At 41.9% G+C, this 17,583-nt stretch overlaps 1 protein-coding gene across 4 annotated transcripts in view; it reads right to left on the bottom strand.

Moving 5' to 3' along the window:
* prickle2b (prickle homolog 2b) overlaps nt 1–17,583 on the bottom strand; it is a 244,455-nt gene that overhangs the window by 78,036 nt on the left and 148,836 nt on the right. Inside the window, exon 1 of one of the 4 annotated variants that reach the window (XM_078209505.1) lies at nt 11,327–11,359. The exons of 2 other annotated variants lie outside the window; for them this stretch is intronic. The gene's annotated coding sequence lies outside the window, so the exon portion shown is untranslated. Of the gene's footprint in view, nt 1–3,832; nt 4,029–11,326; nt 11,360–17,583 lie in introns of those variants that run through there. One more of the 4 variants, XM_078209504.1, reaches the window with a different exon arrangement.

Below are 17,583 nucleotides of genomic sequence, written 5' to 3'. Positions count from 1 at the left end.
CTAAAGTTGAAGCTCATTGAATCTAAGGCAAGGGAGAGTCAGAGGTACTGGTCAGGTACTTCACTGGCGTGAGGTATGATATCCACAAGGATCTGTGTTGGGGCCTCAACAATTCAGTTTTTATTAACTTAGATGATGGAATCGAATGCTATATATCCAACTTTACAGATGATACAAACAAACATAGGCAATATTATTAGTGTAGATGGAAGCATAAAACTATAAAATGATTTAGATTAAAAAGCATAATAGCCATTCAGTCCTTCAAGCCTGTTCTGCCACTCGCTTAGCCTCTCCCAGTCCCCTTGAAGCGTTTTGCATCCTCCTCACAGCTCACACTTGCATCCAACTTTGTTTCATCTGCAAACTTGGAAAACATTTTTTGTTTTTTTATTCCAATTCAATCAAATCAAGTCCAATTCAGAGTCTCAACAAGTTGAGACATTCCCAATCCAAGCTGACAAGACAGGGCTCTCACCTCCTGTCTTGGGCTTGATCTACATGATCCAAGCTGATTGGAGTAGGCACAGCTCCTCTGCAAACTTGGAAATATTATATTTAATTCCCACATCAAAATCATTGAGTTAAATTGTAAATAGCTGGAGCCCAGCATTGATCCTAGCGGTACCTCATTCATCACAGTGTGCCAATGGAAAATTACCCATTTATTCCTCCTGTTTTCTGTCCATTAACCAGTTCTCAATCCATGCTGATATATCCCCCCCCAATTCCATGTAATTTTGTTTATCAAACCTTTATGTGGGACCTTACCAAACGCTTTCTGAAAATCTAAATATACTGCATAAATATCCCCCTTCTCTATTCTGCTAGTTACATGCTCAAAAAATTACATGATTTCCCTTTCATAAACCCATGTTGACTCTGCCCAATCCTACCGTTATTTTCCAAGTTCTTGTTATGATATTCATTATTATAGTTTCTAGCATTTGTCCTACTACTAATGTCGGGTTAACAGGTCTGTAGTTCCCCATTTTCTCTCTCCCTTCTTTCTTACATGGTGGTTATATTTTCCATCTTCAAATCTGCAGGAACTGTTCCTGAGTGCATAGAATTCTGAAAGGTGACCACCAATCCATCTATGATCTCCACAGCCACCTCTTTCAACATTCTGGGGTGGAGATTATCAGGTCAAGGGGATTTCCTCCGTGAAGAGAGACACAAAGTATTTGTTTAGTTTCTCTGCTATTTTCTTATTCCCCATTATAATTTTTTCCGATTTCACTTGCCATAGACTTTATAATGAGTCCATTAGCAAAGATTTTGCTAATCTTTTCCTTTTTACATACCTTTTACAGTCCATTTTTATGTTTCTCTCTAGCTTACTCTCATATTCTAATTTCCCTTTCTTAATTTTTTGCCTTGTCCTCTTTTGCAGAATTCTAAAATGCTCCTAATCCCCAGGCTTACCATTTTATTGGTAACTTTATATGCTTCTTTCTCTGATCTACTACATTTCTTTTATTAGCTAGATGGAACATTTTCAGCCTGGGTTTTTGTCCATTAGCGGAAATGTATTTTTGTCGTAAACTATGTGTTAGATCTTTAAATGCTAGCCATTTCCTGTGTACCATCACACCTTTTAATGCAGTTTCCCAATCCACCATAGCCAATTTGCCACTCATACCTTCATAGTCTCCTCTGCTTTGGTTTAACACATTAGTTTCTGACTGAACTACATCACTTTCAAATTTAACGTAAAATTCTATTATATTATGGTCATTCTTTGTTAAATGCTCTTTTACAATAAGATAATTAATTAGCCCTTTTTCATTGTGCAATTCTGGATCTAAAATACCCCATCCTTAGTTGGTTCCTCAACACACTGCTCTAGAAAATCATATCGCAAACATTCTAAAAATTCATCCTCCACAACATTAGTACTAATTAGGTTTACCCAGTATTTACACACATCAAAATCCCCCTTGATCAAATAATCAAAAAGCCTAAGAGAATATTGGCTGTTATAACTTAAGGACTGGAACACAAGTAGATGGAAATCATGCTTCAGCTACATTTGGCCCTGGGTAGATCACACCTGAAGCACAGTGAGTAGTTCTGGACATAATTTAAGAAGGATAAACTGGCCTTGGAGGGAGTGCAGCCTATGTTTACCTGAATAATAGCTGGACTCCAAATATGAGGAGAGATTACATTAACTAAGGTTGTATTTCTTGAAATTTAGAAGTTTAAGGGGTGATTTGATCAAAGATATTAAGGGGAACAGATACAGAGAGAAATTGAGATACATTATTTTGGCTATTTGAGGAATCTAGGACTAGGGGCATAGTCTGAAAATTAGAACTAGAACTTTCCGTTAAATAGGAAATACCTCCTCGTACAAAAGTGGTTTAAGTTTGAAAATCTCTTCCGCAAACAACAACTGCTGCTAGATCAATCGTTCATTTTAAATTGCAGATGGATAGATTTTTGTTTACCGAAGGTGTTAAGGGATATTGGGGGCAGCACGGTAGCACAGTGGTTAGCACTGCTGCTTCACAGCACCAGGGACCCAGGTTCGATTCCTGGCTTGGGTCACTGTCTGTGTGGAGTTTGCACGTTCTCCCCGTGTCTGCGTGGGTTTCCTCCGGGTGCTCCAGTTTCCTCCCAGATTCTGAAAGACGTACTGGTTAGGTGCACTGACCCGAACAGATGCTGGACTGTGGCGACTAGGGGAATTTCACAGTAACTTCATTGCAGTGTTAATGTAAGCCTTACTTGTGACTAATAAATAAACTTTTACTTTAAACTTTATATTGAGGAAACCTGGGTAAATGGAGTTAGGTCACCGATCAACTACAATCTCACAGAATGGCAGAATAGACTATATGGATTCCACCCGTTCCTATGACTCCAACACACACAGAATGACTTGTAAAGTGTGATGGCAGAAGTGACAATATATGTGAAGGTGACAAATGAAAACATAGCAAGAAAAATAAAAAATATAAAATGACAGATGATATGCTAAGTGCTAAAGAGAGACAAGTTAAGTAAAATGGGAACAATGAAAAACTGGCAAAGTGAAGGAGGATCCAGTAGCCCAAGAAGCTGGTGAATGGGAAAAGATCAGTCCCTCCACCAGCATAGAATTGTGAGGAGAGGGCAGGAGTCCGGAGTAACAGGGGATGCAGTAGGTGTAGGGTGCGATGGGAAGGAGGGGGTGATTTACTGTTCCTCATCCCAAGCATCAACTAGGTCTCCTCTGCCATCCATGGAAACTGATTTCTTTCATTGTGCCTTCTCTTTTTGTTAGGCCAATTTGAACAGTTTCGTGGAGGCAATTTAAACAGTTGTCATCTAATTTCAATACGAGTACATCTTTTAACTCCTTATTTAATAAAATATCAATTATTCTCTCATAGATACTGCACAAACTTTAAGTCCATTTGTACTAAATAATAGTTTATTAACGTCACGTTAATTGTACTAATAAAATGAAACTATAGAAGATACTAATTTCACTATTGTAGCCAGAACAGCAGCCAAATTGGCATACTTTCTATAGTTTGTTAGTTTTCACAGTTCACTCCCCCTCACCAGGCATTTTGAACAGCAGGCTGCTTTGTGATAACCATTCTAATCACACCCATCTGTAAGACTATGACACATTGTGGCTGTAGCTTACATAGATTAAAGAGCAGTTTTTTTTTTGACATGCTTCGAGACAAAATAAGCTTGCACAATCTGTTTTCTGAAGGAAAATCTGCCCAGCGAAGAACCAGCAAGACATACACGTTGTGTTCTGTTTAAACAGAACAGAGAACATGCCAAATTGTGACGAGTCATAAAGAGTTTGTGCTTTGATTCCTACCTTGTGCTCTTCTGATATCAAATGAAAGCGGGGGTTCAAACCCTTTGTATCAATGGCATAACCCCTATTGGACGTCAAATTACATTTATTTTACTTTTCATGAACTCTTAAGCATAACATTTTAAGGCAGAAATCTGCCATCCTTGACAGCTGTGAGCTGAGCAACTGAGACAAAGTGCTTGGCTTTACACTGTATGCATGTCCTGAATGCTAAAGCAGACAGTGATGTCAGCAAGTCAACGTCATTACATCAGTATAATGAGCAGCTTTTCTGCTTCCTCTACTCAGAACTAAAGCTGTAATAAAACCACTCAATGATTCCAACTGTTTGATAAATGCCACTGTGACGGCTCAGATGTTCTGAAGTATATTATATCCAGCCTTCAAAGCAAATTCTGAATTGTGATCAGAACATATTGGGGGCCCAGTCAATCACCATGCCATTTTCCTGAAAATATTTTATGTCCTTATCCAAGCCAGAATTGTCCCTGCAAACTCTAAACAATATGCTCAGTGATAACCAAACTGAAATATATCAGGCAAAATCAGTACCTATTTTGAAATTCCAGTTCAATTTTCATAAGTGAGAATTATGTTGCTTACTTGGTTTCCAGATGAATTTATTGGTATGTGATACCAATTCTGCCATACTCCAAAATTCTATTCCTACAAACATTGCGGAATTCAAGTTCTCTGATGAGATTAGAGGCTAACAAGAAAAAAGCTTCAAATAATATGACCACATAAATATCCGAAGATCAGAAAAATGGTTTAAACAATTTGATGGAAGTAGTCATGAAGAATTTATATTCACTTACACCTTCTGTGACAAAGATATTTCCCCACCTCCAAAAGATCACAGTAATAAGACAACAAAACAAAAATGCAACAAGTCTCAAGAGCATGACATAAAAATAGACATTGGAATAGGCCATTTTGTTCACCAAGGTTGTTCTGCCATTCAACAAGTTCATGGCTGATATTGAACCTCCACTTCCTGTACTATCCCCATATTCCTTAACACCTAAAGATCCATATATTTGCTTTGAATACTCAATGATACAATATCCCTGGCACTCTTTGGTAAAGAATTCCAAAGATTCACAAACTTATGAGTGAAGAAATTTCTCCTCATCTCAGTCCTAAATGATCCGAGATATTTCTGACCCTGTGTTCTAGATTCTCCGGCCCAGGGAAACATTTTCTCAGCATCTACTCTGTTAAGCCCTTTAAAATTGTTTACATGTTTCAATCAGATCATCTCTCTCTCATTCTTCCAAATTTCAGGGAATATAGGCCTAGTCTATTCAATCTCTCCTCGTACATCAATCCCCTCATCTCAGGAACCAGACTAATGAAATAAACGAAATATACTGTTGATGCTGGAAATATGAAATAAAAACAGAAAGTGCTGGAAATACTCAGTGGGTCTGGTAGCAACTGTGGACAGAGAAACAAAAATCTTGCTGCTGTTCATGTCAGCGGGATCTTGTGGTCCTGCCGACGGTGTACTTTCACCATGAGTTTTCTGGCGGTGAGGGGAATGTTGACAATGGCAGGACCATGAGATTCCACTGCCAACGAGCATGCTCCACCTCCTGCCGACATGAAACATGCTGTGGAAAGGGAAGAAAATCGTGCCCAGAGTTAATGTTCTGAGTTGAATATGCTTCTTCTGGTAGAAATGTGATGGGTTATATGCCGTCAAGAGGGGGCTGGAAAGAAGAACATAAGGGAAAGTCTGTGATAGGTTAGGGGGTGGGAGAGATATGGAACAAAAGGTAAAGGGAGTGGTATGTTTGTAGCAAAGAGGCAAAGCATTTGTCCAGGGTGAATGTAAATGCCAGGAAAATAAACAGCAATGCTCAAATGCAAAAATAAGAAAATAAGACTTAAACTGGCACATGCCAAAAAAAGCAAAGTCAAAATGGGGGACAGAGTTCATCATCTGAAATTGTTGAACTCAATACTGAATCCAGAAGGCTGTAAAGTGCCTTATCAGAAGATGAACTGTTGTTCCTTGAGTTTGTGTTGAGCTTTACTGGAACACAGCAACAGGTCAAGGACAGAAATGTGTGCAGTGGAGGCAGGTTCATTGAATATTTGTAAGGTAGAAATTGATAGATTCTTGACTATCAAGAGAGCTAGGGGTATTGGGGTATGGGCAGGAAAGTGATGTTGAGGCCACAATCTGATCAGCCATGATCATACTGAAGGGCGGAGCAGGTTCGATAGGCCGTATGGCCTACTCCTGCACCTAACTCATATATTCATACGACAGCAAGGTGGTGACTTAAAATGGTAAGCAAACAAAAGCTCATGGGCATCCTAACAATCTCAGCAGAAATGATCCACAAAATGATCACCTAATCCACGTTTGACCTCCCCAATGTAGAGATCATCAGTTTGTGAGCAGTGTACAGTATACTGAATTGAAAAAGTAAAAGTAAGTTGCTGCTTCACCTACGAGTGTTTGGGACCTTGGATGTTGAGGAGAGAGGAGGTAAAAGGGCAGGTGTTACATCTCCTGCGATTGCATGGGAAGATGAAGAAGTGTTGGAGCTGATTGAGAGGTAGGCCAGCGTGCCATGACCCCTTTGGAATTCTGACAGGGGAAGGGAGGGGAAGACATGTTTAGTTGTGGCATCATGCTGGAAATGGCAGGCAAGGCAAGGATCATCCTTTAAACGTGGAAACTGGTGGGGTGAAAAGTGAAGGCAAGGGGAATCCTATTATGCTTCTGGGAGAGAGAGGGGAAGGGGTGACAACAGATGTGCAGGAAATGGGTGAGACATGGTAGTGGGCCCCGCAAGTGGGGGTGGGGTGGGTGAATTCTTGGCTGAGGAAAAAGACATATTAGAAGCTAACATCCAGACTAACCTCCGTTGCTCTCCCTGTAGGGAAATTATGTCCTTCCTTAGGTAAGGAGACTAAAAGTGCACACAGTACTCTGGGTGTGGCCTCACCAAAAGCACTATACAATTGGATTAGGATTTATTTATTCTTTTACTCTAATCCCTTTGTTAAAAAAAGCTAAGATACCATTTGCCTTCCTGCTTGTGACCTGCATGTTAACTCTCTATGATTCACATACAAGCGTACTCAGGTACACCCCGATCTCTGTGGAGCCTAACGTTGCCGGTTCTATCAGGCCCTGCCCTGCCATAGTAATGGGGAGGAGTATGCCTCCAGACTTTTTGAGCACAGAGTAACCTCTTATTAGACTTCACCTCATAGTGCATGTGTATTAATAAGGCTTAGGTTGCACAGTACATAAATGTAGTGGTGTAAACTCTTAATTTGTATATATTGGGATAATTCGTGAATTTTGGGATATGTTAAGAAGTCTTAATGTTGACATCTCTTTAAGTGGCAAATACTGTCATGTAGCTTTAATGAACAAACTGAGATGCTGCCTGTCATCAGGTGTATTTGAAGTATATACAAACTGAAAACCAACCTGTTTGGGCACATGATGTGCACAGCCTGGAGCGATCTTATCAGAATCTGGCAGAGTGTTGGTTCCGGCAAGAAAATCTGCAGGTTTCTCAGGTCGATTTTCTCTCCAGATCTTACTACACTGTCAAAAAAACAGCTGGGCAGGTTTCACTATGCACGCCAGGAAAGCCCAGCTGCACTGATCCCCTTCCCCACCCACACATTCAGTGCTGACACCCAGCCCTCACCCCCAAAACGGCCATCACTGGCATCCCCAGCCCCTATGTCAATCCTGGCCACCACCACATACAAATGAATCTACCATCTCCCCCCGGCTGAGAGGTGGGGATGCTGCCACGTTCCCACAAGATCCCCCTGTTTTTTGACATCTATATCATTTAATCTGACCTCCCCACCCTATCCATTTGATCTTCTCCCCTCATCCCTTTCAATAGTATAAAACATGTCACATTTCTACCTTTCTTCAGTTTTGAAGTCATATTTTTTTAAAAATGCAATCAAGTATCTACTGATGACCATTAAACCATTTCTGATTGTCAGTAAAACCCATCTCGTTCACTAATGTCCTTTAGGGAAGGAAAACCGTCATCCTTACCTGTTCTGGCCTACATGTAACTCCAGAGCCACAGCAATGTGGTTGACTCTCAATTGCTCTTGGCCAACTGGGAAGGGCAATAAATGCTGGCTGGCCAGTCACTCCTATGTCCCATAAATGAATTAAAAAAGTTAATCCTGTTCTGTCCACGAATGCTACCAGACCTGCTGAATATTTCAGCATTTTCTGTTATATTCCAAGTGTCAGTCCAATTCATAATGGGAAAGTGACTACAGAATAAACTGGGCAATCAATCTCCAACCCTCACAAATCAGTAATGCAACATGATGGTTTGTATTAAATAGGCAAAAAAATGACACAGGGGTATATTAAGTGCTCTTTTGTGATTGGAATGAAGGCATATTGCCATTGCGTACTGCTTTATTCTGTAGCTTGTTTTGCTTTTCTTGACCGCTGAGTAATTGATGTTGATATTGGGTACCTGACTTTCACAATAATGGGCACAAAAATAAAGAAACATCTTGATGCACAGCATAATAAAACTATGGCCTGAATTTTTCACCCATTGTGCACATGCATTCGGCGAGCCTAGAAGCGGATGCCAAACACATTCCTGGCTGCGGTTGGCCCCGGAGCACAATTTCCCGCTAGCTGGCCAACTAACAGCCATCCAACATGAAAAGTGCTGTGTAAATGGCTAAGTGTGGCCAGGAGGATGGGAAGAGGGTGTGCGCCAAGAAAAAGGAGAGTGTGGGCTGGCGCTTCCAGTGTGCTCCTTCATGGACACAGCCGCTGAGGAATTATCTCACGGAGCTACTGACCTCTGAAAAAAGTAACCATGTTAAAACAATGTCACAGTATCTAGGCAATACAATCATGCACAGACTTCAGTCTCCAGACACATTTATTAATTTTACTTGAGGCCTGATCTTTCATCCTGCCCTGGATCGAGGTTGCAACTTAAACATAAGGGCTGCCTTGCCAATCGTAAAGACAGATGGGCAATGTAAAATCCCAGTCAATTGGTATTTAAATCACTTAGTTTTTTTTATTTATTGGTCACAAATAGGCTTATATTAACACTGCAATGAAGCTACTATGAAAATCCCCTAGTCACCACACTCCAGCGCCTGTTCGGGTACACAGAGGGAGAATTTAGCATGGCCAATGCACCTAACCAGTCTTTTGGACAGTGGGAGGAAACCGGAGCACCCAGAGGAAACCCACGCAAACACGGGGAGAACATGTAAACTCCACACAGACAGTGACCCAAGCCGGGAATTGAACTCAGGTCCCTGGTGCTAGGAGGCAGCAGTGCTAACCACTGTGCCGCCCATTAAATTGGCTTCTCTATTGTGAGCACTTCTGACACTCATGCTCACCAGCCGGGGGAAATATCGTGCAACGGTGTGACAACATTGGGATATGCGCCCGAATCTTGATTTTACATGTATCCGAGTTGGGCATGCACCTGAACTACATATGTAAAGTTCTGGTTTACTTTTCAAAAGTTTCCAGCAGTACTAAAAATGTTAAAACATACCACTCTGTAGTAATGTGTTTGTTTTGCATATTTTCACACTCTTTTCTCCCTTGGAGTGTTGTGGAATCCTGGAAGGATTTTGCAGGCTGATTTGAGCCACATAAATATTATTTTTGTGGCAAACAAGTCTGGGAGTGGGACTTGAACCCAGGCACATCCAGCTTAGAGGCAAGCATTTATCCAACTGAGCCACCTGGGCTAGATTCTGCTGCAGTGTCAAAATTTGATTTGTTTGATTCAAGCCATCTTGTTTTTTTAATTAATTCATTGGATGTGGGTGTATTGGCAAAGCCAACATTTGTTGCCTATCCCTAATTCCCTTGTGAGGTGTTGGTGTGCTGGCTTCTGCTGCACTCCATGTGGCAGAGGTACATACAACACATTCCTCAGGCAGTCCTTTTAACAATTCTGCACCTCTGCTCTGCCAATCACACATTCTGATCACTTAATGGACACTTTTTAGCACCTTCTCAGCTTTCTGTATCCTCATTTATATTCCCTTTGCCCCAATCCCCCCCCACCCTCATAATATAAATCTCTGCTGATTCTCTTTGTTTTGACAAAGGGTCATCTAGACTCGAAATGTTGACTCTATTCTCTCTCCACAGATGCGTTCAGACCTGCTGAAACTTTCCAGCATTTTCTGTTTTTGTTTCTGTTAGGGAGTCCTAGAATCTCTACCAAGCGACAATGAAGAAGTGGTGATGCATTTCCAAGCCAGGTTGGTGTTGTGACTTAAGAGTGGAATTTGCAAGTTGTGGTTCTCAAATTCACCTGATTCCCTTGTTCTTCTGGATGGTTGAGATCAGGATTTTGGAAGCTGCTGTGAAAACAATTTGGCAAGTTGCTGCAATGCACCTTGCGGATGCAGCCACAGTGTGTCTGTGGTGGAGGAGTGGGTGTTTAAGATACGGATGGTGAGCCAATCAAATGGACCACTTTGTTCTAGACTGTGTCTCACCTCATCACTGGGAATTCAGCTCTTTGGAACCCAAATTGAGCATTGGCGAGGATATTGGTAAATAACTGCCACTTGATAGCACAGTCAATAGCACATCTTCCATTATGTTGCTGATGATTAGGTTGATAGATTGAATTTGTCTGTTTTTTGTGGATATGACATACCTGGACAGTTTTCCATAAGGTCAGTTAGATGCCCATATTGTACCTGTACTGGAATAGCTTGGCTAGGCTTGTGGCTTGTTCAGGAGCACAAGTCTTCAGCACTACAGCCAGTATGTTGTTGCTGGGGCCCATAGCCATTGCTCTATCCAGTGCACTCAGCCATTTCTTGATATCAAGTGAAGTGAATTGAATTGGCTTAAGATTTTCATCCATGATGATGAAACATCAGGAGAAGGCCAGAATGAATCATCCATCATTTAATTAACCCAAATTAAAAACTACTGAATCCTTCAAAGCTAAAATTACCTTAATTCCAACATTCTATTCAAACCCCCATGACATCCTTTTCTGTAACCCTTGGTCAACACCCAAGAATCTGCACATGCTAAGAGACCCCAGCAAATTCTTTCTCACCAAATGCAACATTGAAGTTTCCTCAATGTTCAAATACAAATAAAAATTAAACATCAAGATAGATTTCAATGGAAGAAGAAAAGATTAGTTGGTGCATCAGTCTCCTCTCTTTTTAAACAAATTGTCTATGATTTGTAATGGTATGAATGCTTCCTGAATTACGTATTCAGAAGTTGACATTTATGGCATCCCAGAAAGACTAACTAGAGTGTGTCAAAGTTTGTAATCAAAATTTGTACTTTTCCTTTACATTTCAATCTTGAATTGTCAATGTTATCCATCTACTGTCATTTCCTTCCACTAATACTTCCTTGAGAAATGATTTTAGCCGGTTTCCTCAAATGCTGTATTCTAGCTTAAATGACAAATGCTTGTATCTGTCAGATCTTCCTCTTACTTGGGTGGATGCTATGGGTTTGGACAATACCATCTAATTTTCTTTCAACAGATGATCCAGGTCTGAGATGTCAATTACTTTGTATTGGATCGATGTTCCTGGAAACACCAATTGCTTTGGTTACTGGGTGCTCCTGGGTATGTACAGTGTTTGCAATTTTTCCCAAAAAAGGTTACGGGTCCTAGGTTATGTACATTAATATTCCCAATAGAAATAGCTACCACTATACTTAATTCTCTCCCCCTTCCATTACTCCCTAAACTAAATATACAAAGGAACAATACCTGTGCCTAAATAATTTTTCTATGTAAATATTTGATGTTAATTTTGAAGGAAACCTTCAAAATTAATTAAAACGACTATAATGCGCAAGCTTCAGTGCTACATTGTAAAGGCACACTTATACTGTTTCTTGTGTGATCTATAATATTCTTCTTTTCATTTTTAGATTATGAATGGACTTTATACCACTCACAGCAGATTTCACAGTAAGGATATTCAATCTCTTTCATAATGTTGGAGATATGGGGATCTGGAGGAGGCAATACATCTTCTGTCGGATTGGTCTCATGCCCAGAATGTTTGGAAGAAATGATAAAGTTCCTTTCAAAATCGTAGAATAAATATTCTCCTTCTAATCCCACTATTAGTATTCCAGACAGGGAACCCAAGTGTGTTTTACTTGGCCTTTTAATGACATATTAATGTTTCTTATGTTGTTGAAAATATGTACTTCTTGCTGCTATGGAAAGGTTGTCACATTAAGTGTTTCTTACAGTGAACTCATAATTAGGAGAATATTGGGAAAATCAACACTACAAATAAATAGCATCAGGGCGTCATAAAGGTTTGACACTTTAAATGACAGTTTGATTTAATGGGAGGATTCTCAACTCTTGAGTTAAGATGTTATGCGATCAAGCTCCAGCCAGGATATCAGCATATAACCTGGATTGGCAATTTAGTGCAGCATTGTCAGAAGCACAATCTTTTAGTTGAGGCATTATGCTCAGTTCTGGCTGCCTGTTCAGGTGAATGTAAAACATCTATTGGCACATTTTGAAGAGCAGGGGAGTTCTCCCAGAGTCCTTCATCTCTCAACCAACGCAATCAAAACAAAGTTTTGGGTCATTTAGCTCATTGTTGTTTGTTGGACTTTTCAGTATGCAAATTACCTATAGTATTTGCCAGCAAAAAACATCACAATACAAAAGCAAAATATTGTGGATATTAGAAATATGACATAAAAACAGAGAATGCTGGAAATACTGTACTCGGCAGCTTAGACAGCAGTTGTGGAGGGCAAAATAGAGTTAGTGTTTCAGGTCAATGACCTTTCATTAGAACTGGGAAAAGCTAGGAATGCAATAGATTTTAAGCAAATTAAAGTGGGGAGTGTGGGAAAAAGTCCGTGAGAGGAAAGAAGACAGGAGAGATTAAATTACAAAATAGTTGGTGGTGCAAGGTCAAGGGGAATGGTAATGGGACAAGTAAAGAAACAAAATAAGTGTCTAGAGGTGTGAATGGCAGGATGTTGAACAGCTGCTGTCTGAAAACAATAAGCCGAGAAAATGAGTTAAAATTAAAACCTGCAAAGAGAAATTCAACAAAAAGGGCAAAAAAGTTACAATCTGAAATTGTTGAACTTAATATCAAGTCCAGATAGCTGTAAACTGCTGTTCCTCGAGCGTACGTTAAGCTTCACTGGAACACCATGAGGCCAAAGACACAGGGGTCAGCATAAGAGCAAGGTGAAGAATTAAAAATGACAGTTGATAGGAAGCTTGGGTCACACTGATGTAGAGACTGCATTGTGAGCAGCGAAAGAAATATACAGATTGTTTGGGATCGTGAATCGCAGTTTCCTGGCTGTCTCCTCTTTGCCTTGAATGCTCAATCTCTCTATACCTTCAATGCCCACTATGACAGTCAAATGGCTTCCACTTTCTTCTTGAACAGAAACCCAATCAGTCTCCACCAATTATCATCCTCCACTATCTGATTAAATCTGTTCTCGCAAATTCTCCATTAACTCCACTCACTTCCTTCAAATAAAAGGCGTTGCTATAGCCACTCACATGGGTCCTAACTATTACTGCCTTTTTGTAGGATCTGTGGAACATTTGTGATGATGTGGAGATACCGGCGTTGGACTGGGGTGAACACAGTAAGAGTTTTAACAACACCAGGTTAAAGTCCAACAGGTTTATTTGGTAGCAAATACCATTAGCTTTCGGAGCGCTGCTCCTTCGTCATTTCCACTCCATCTGACGAAGGAGCAGCGCTCCGAAAGCTAATGGTATTTGCTACCAAATAAATCTGTTGGACTTTAACCTGGTGTTGTTAAAACTCTTACTGTGAACATTTGTGATCCAGTCCTATTCAGACTCTCCTCCCTATCCTCTTTTCCCAGTACATTGATGACTGCACTTACTCTGAACTACAAAATTTCATTAACTTTGTTTCCAATTTCCACCCTTCTCTCAACTTCACATGATCTATCTTTAATTCTTCCTATCCTCAACCTCTCAGTCTGTCAGAAATGAAGACAATCAACAAATAAAGCCAACTGACTTCCGCAACTGCCTCAACTATACTTCCTCATACCCTATTTTCTGTAAGAAATCCATCCCATTCTCCCAGTTTCTCTGTATCTGTCACTTCTGTTCTGATGGTGCAACCTTCATATCTGTATGTCACATTCACAGTCACATAGGATGTCACTTGTGACTTTGATTGGTGCTGTTTCACTGCTGTGGAAAAGTCAGAAATTGGAGAGGTTCAAACATGAATCTACAGGGAAAGTGGGCATGGATTTGGGAGGTGATAACATGTTCAAGGACTTTGGAAAGGACAAGTAGATTGGAGATAGGTTGGTAAATTGCAATAACAGAGGGATCAAGAGTAGGCCTTTTGAGATGATGTAGGGGTTCAGTGATGGCAGCATATTTTAATGCGCGGTGGACAATGGCCCAGGCGAGGGAACCACTTACAATATCAGACAAGTTCAAACAAGACAAGTTAGATAGTCAGCAGTTTAGTAGCAATAGAGTCAAGATGGGTTTTGTGAACAAGATGACCGGGATTCTCCCCAAAAATTCTAAGTGCCGAAGTTGCATGAAAACTGGAGTAAATCATGCTGTTTTTTTCAGTGGGAGTTCAGAGAATAATCTCCCACACTCTGTGCACTGCTGAGTGCACTGGTGTAAACTGTGCTAAAAATCCAGGGGCGGGGCCTATTCCCGCTGGAGAGGCTGGCAGCATAGCATGAGCGGGCCATTGCCCATGCACTGATCTGTCAGCACCGAGTGGCCCCTATCTACCAGTCTCCCAATTGCTGGCCAACCCAATTGCTGGCCAACTCAATTGCTGGCCAGACATGTGACGCCCGCATCGCCGGCCCTCTGCTGCCCTATTGCTGCCCTTCCAAGCATCAAGCCCCCCGACACCTCCCTGGGCCCCACCCCACCAGCTCCGACCACCCCGGCAGTCCCAATCTCCCCCAACCCCCCCACACCCCGATGCCCAGGCCTGATCGCTGGCCTCCCTTCATCTGTTTGAGATCCCAAAGAGCAGAGTGGTAGTGGGACCCCCACGCCCATCTATTGCCCCTATTAGGCTCTGCCCGTCAGGCCCCACCCCTATTAGACCCTGTCCCCTTGGCACTGCCCTATGCCCAGTGGTCAGTGCCAAGGTGCCCCCTGGGCATTGGCACTTTACCCTTTGGGCAGTGCCGGGGGCCCAGGCTGGCACTGCCAAGGTGCCAATGCCCAGGGAACAACCCCCTGGCGCCTGACCATCTGGGGGGCTCTGGTTGTCCCCCCCCCTTCACTCCAGCGGGGTCAGGCCGCCAGCTCCCTGAAAGTGGGGAGCTGCAGATCCTGCTGGAGTGAAATACTCCTGGCAGAGTGGGGGGTGGGGAGGGTGTAGTCAAGGGCCCGCTAATAGCATTTAAATATCATGGAAATGCAAATTAACATAAATTATTCAGCTCCATGCCTATTTCCAGCACGGAGCTGACGGTGGTGGAAATCTGGCGCTGGGAGATGCGCTCGGGGCCGGATGTCCAACGCGGAAATCTCCCATCCCGCTGTGCTAAAAAATCAGGGCAGCAGGATGGGAGAATCACCCCTGATGAGCTCGGAAAAGGAATCAGAGGAGATAAAAGAGAGAATGGAGAAAGATGCAGGTTCTGATCTAAGGCAGGATGTAGCTCAATGGCAAGTCCCAATCTTAGTGACGAAGAAGCCTATGGTATTGATTTCCAAGTTCACCAATTCATCTGTGCCCATTGAGGTCGAGGCTAAAGAAAACTCCATGTTGGTGGTTAAAATGGAATTTATATATCATGGTAGCACTGCTGGTTCATCCTTATTTAGACAACAAGTAAAATGTTTAGAATTTTAATTAAATCAGAAGAGGCAGATACTTGAAGGAAAGAACAAGGAGCAGGAGTAGAGCATTTGGCCCCTTGAGCCTGCTCTGCTATTTAAAAGATCATGGCTGATCTCATAGTAACCTCAAATCTGCATCCTGCCTACATCCAATAACCTATCATCCCCTTGCTTACCAATAATCTTACCAAGAAGGACTGGGAGATCCAAATAATATTTATTTGTGAAGGTGCGCTGATTGAGTCAGTTGCTTAGATGATGTTTAATAGCCATTCCACTGTAGCTACTTCATGTTTTTTATGGTCTGGGTCTTCAGGATTTACAGCACCAGGCTCTTTGACATCCTCTGCAGATATTATCTGCCGTAAGAGTTTTAACAACACCAGGTTAAAGTCCAACAGGTTTATTTGGTAGCAAATGCCATTAGCTTTCGGAGCGCTGCCCCTTAACGAAGTGTTTACCCCAGTCCAACGCCGGCATCTCCACATCATGGATATTATCTGCCATCAGTTATTTCCTGATTTCCTGAAAGCACACAACACACAGCTACCATCATTCATGAGATGGTACTAGATGCATGTGGCAAGCACCTCTCCGCCACTCCCCCCACCCCCCTACCCCACCCCACCCATCACCCCCGCTCATATCATTTAAACACCTTACTTTGAGAATCCCAATAGTTTGCTAAGTTTTGATTCTCATTCCATTGTTATAATGCTCCTCTTCAACACTGGCGTGGTTACAAAGAGGCCTCATAAGTTATGGAAGTAATGGATATTTCTGGTTACCTAGCAGCCATCCTGTTGTTGAGTAGAGATGAAATGCTGGAATGATGAATTACAAAAGCAGTGTGATTGCTCACAGCATGTTGTGAATTCAGGTGCAAGATGATATGCTTTTCATAATTGCGTTAACATAGAAACAGAAAATAGAAACAGGAGTAGGCTCTTCGGCCCTTTATGCCTGTTCCACCATTCATCATGATCATAGCTAATCATCAACTCAACAGCCTGATCCTGCCTTCCCCCCATATCCTTTGATCCCTTTCTCCACAAGAGCTATAGAAACGTAGAATAGAAACATAGAAAAACTACAGCACAAACAGGCCCTTCGGCCCACAAGTTGTGCCGAACACATCCCTACCTTCTAGACCTACCTATAACCCTCCATCCTATTAAGCTCCATGTACTTATCCAGGAGTCTCTTAAAAGACCCTATTGAGTTCGCCTCCACCACCACTGACGGCAGCCGATTCCACTCGCCCACCACCCTCTGTGAAAAACGTACCCCTAACATCTCCCCTGTACCTACCCCCCAGCACCTTAAACCTGTGTCCTCTCATAGCAGACATTTCCACCCTGGGAAAAAGCCTCTGAGAGTCCACCCGATCTATGCCTCTCAACATCTTATACACCTCTATTAGGTCTCCTCTCATCCTTCATCTCCCCAAGGAGAAAAGACCGAGCTCCCTCAGCCTATCCTAAGGCATGCCACTCAATCCAGGCAACATCCTTGTAAATCTCCTCTGCACCCTTTCAATCTTTTCCACATCCTTCCTATAGTGAGGCGACCAGAACTGAGCACAGTACTCCAAGTGGGGTCTGACGAGGGTCTCATAAGCTCATATGAGAGCTTATGAGACCCTCTTATGAGTTAGATATATGAGACCCTCTTATGAGTAAAATATAGCTCATAAGCTATATCTAACTCCTTCTTGAAACATACAATAATTTGGCCTCAACTGCTTTCTGAGTTAGCGAATTCCACAGGCTCACCACTCTCTGGATGAAACTGCTCATCTCAGCCCTAAACGATTTATCCAGTGTCTTTAGACTATGACCCCCTCATTATGGACACTCTCAG

This window comes from Mustelus asterias, chromosome 3, assembly GCF_964213995.1.
Source record: "Mustelus asterias chromosome 3, sMusAst1.hap1.1, whole genome shotgun sequence".
In the NCBI taxonomy this organism is placed as follows: Eukaryota; Metazoa; Chordata; class Chondrichthyes; order Carcharhiniformes; family Triakidae; genus Mustelus; species Mustelus asterias.
This window is presented reverse-complemented; position numbering and strand designations above follow the sequence as displayed.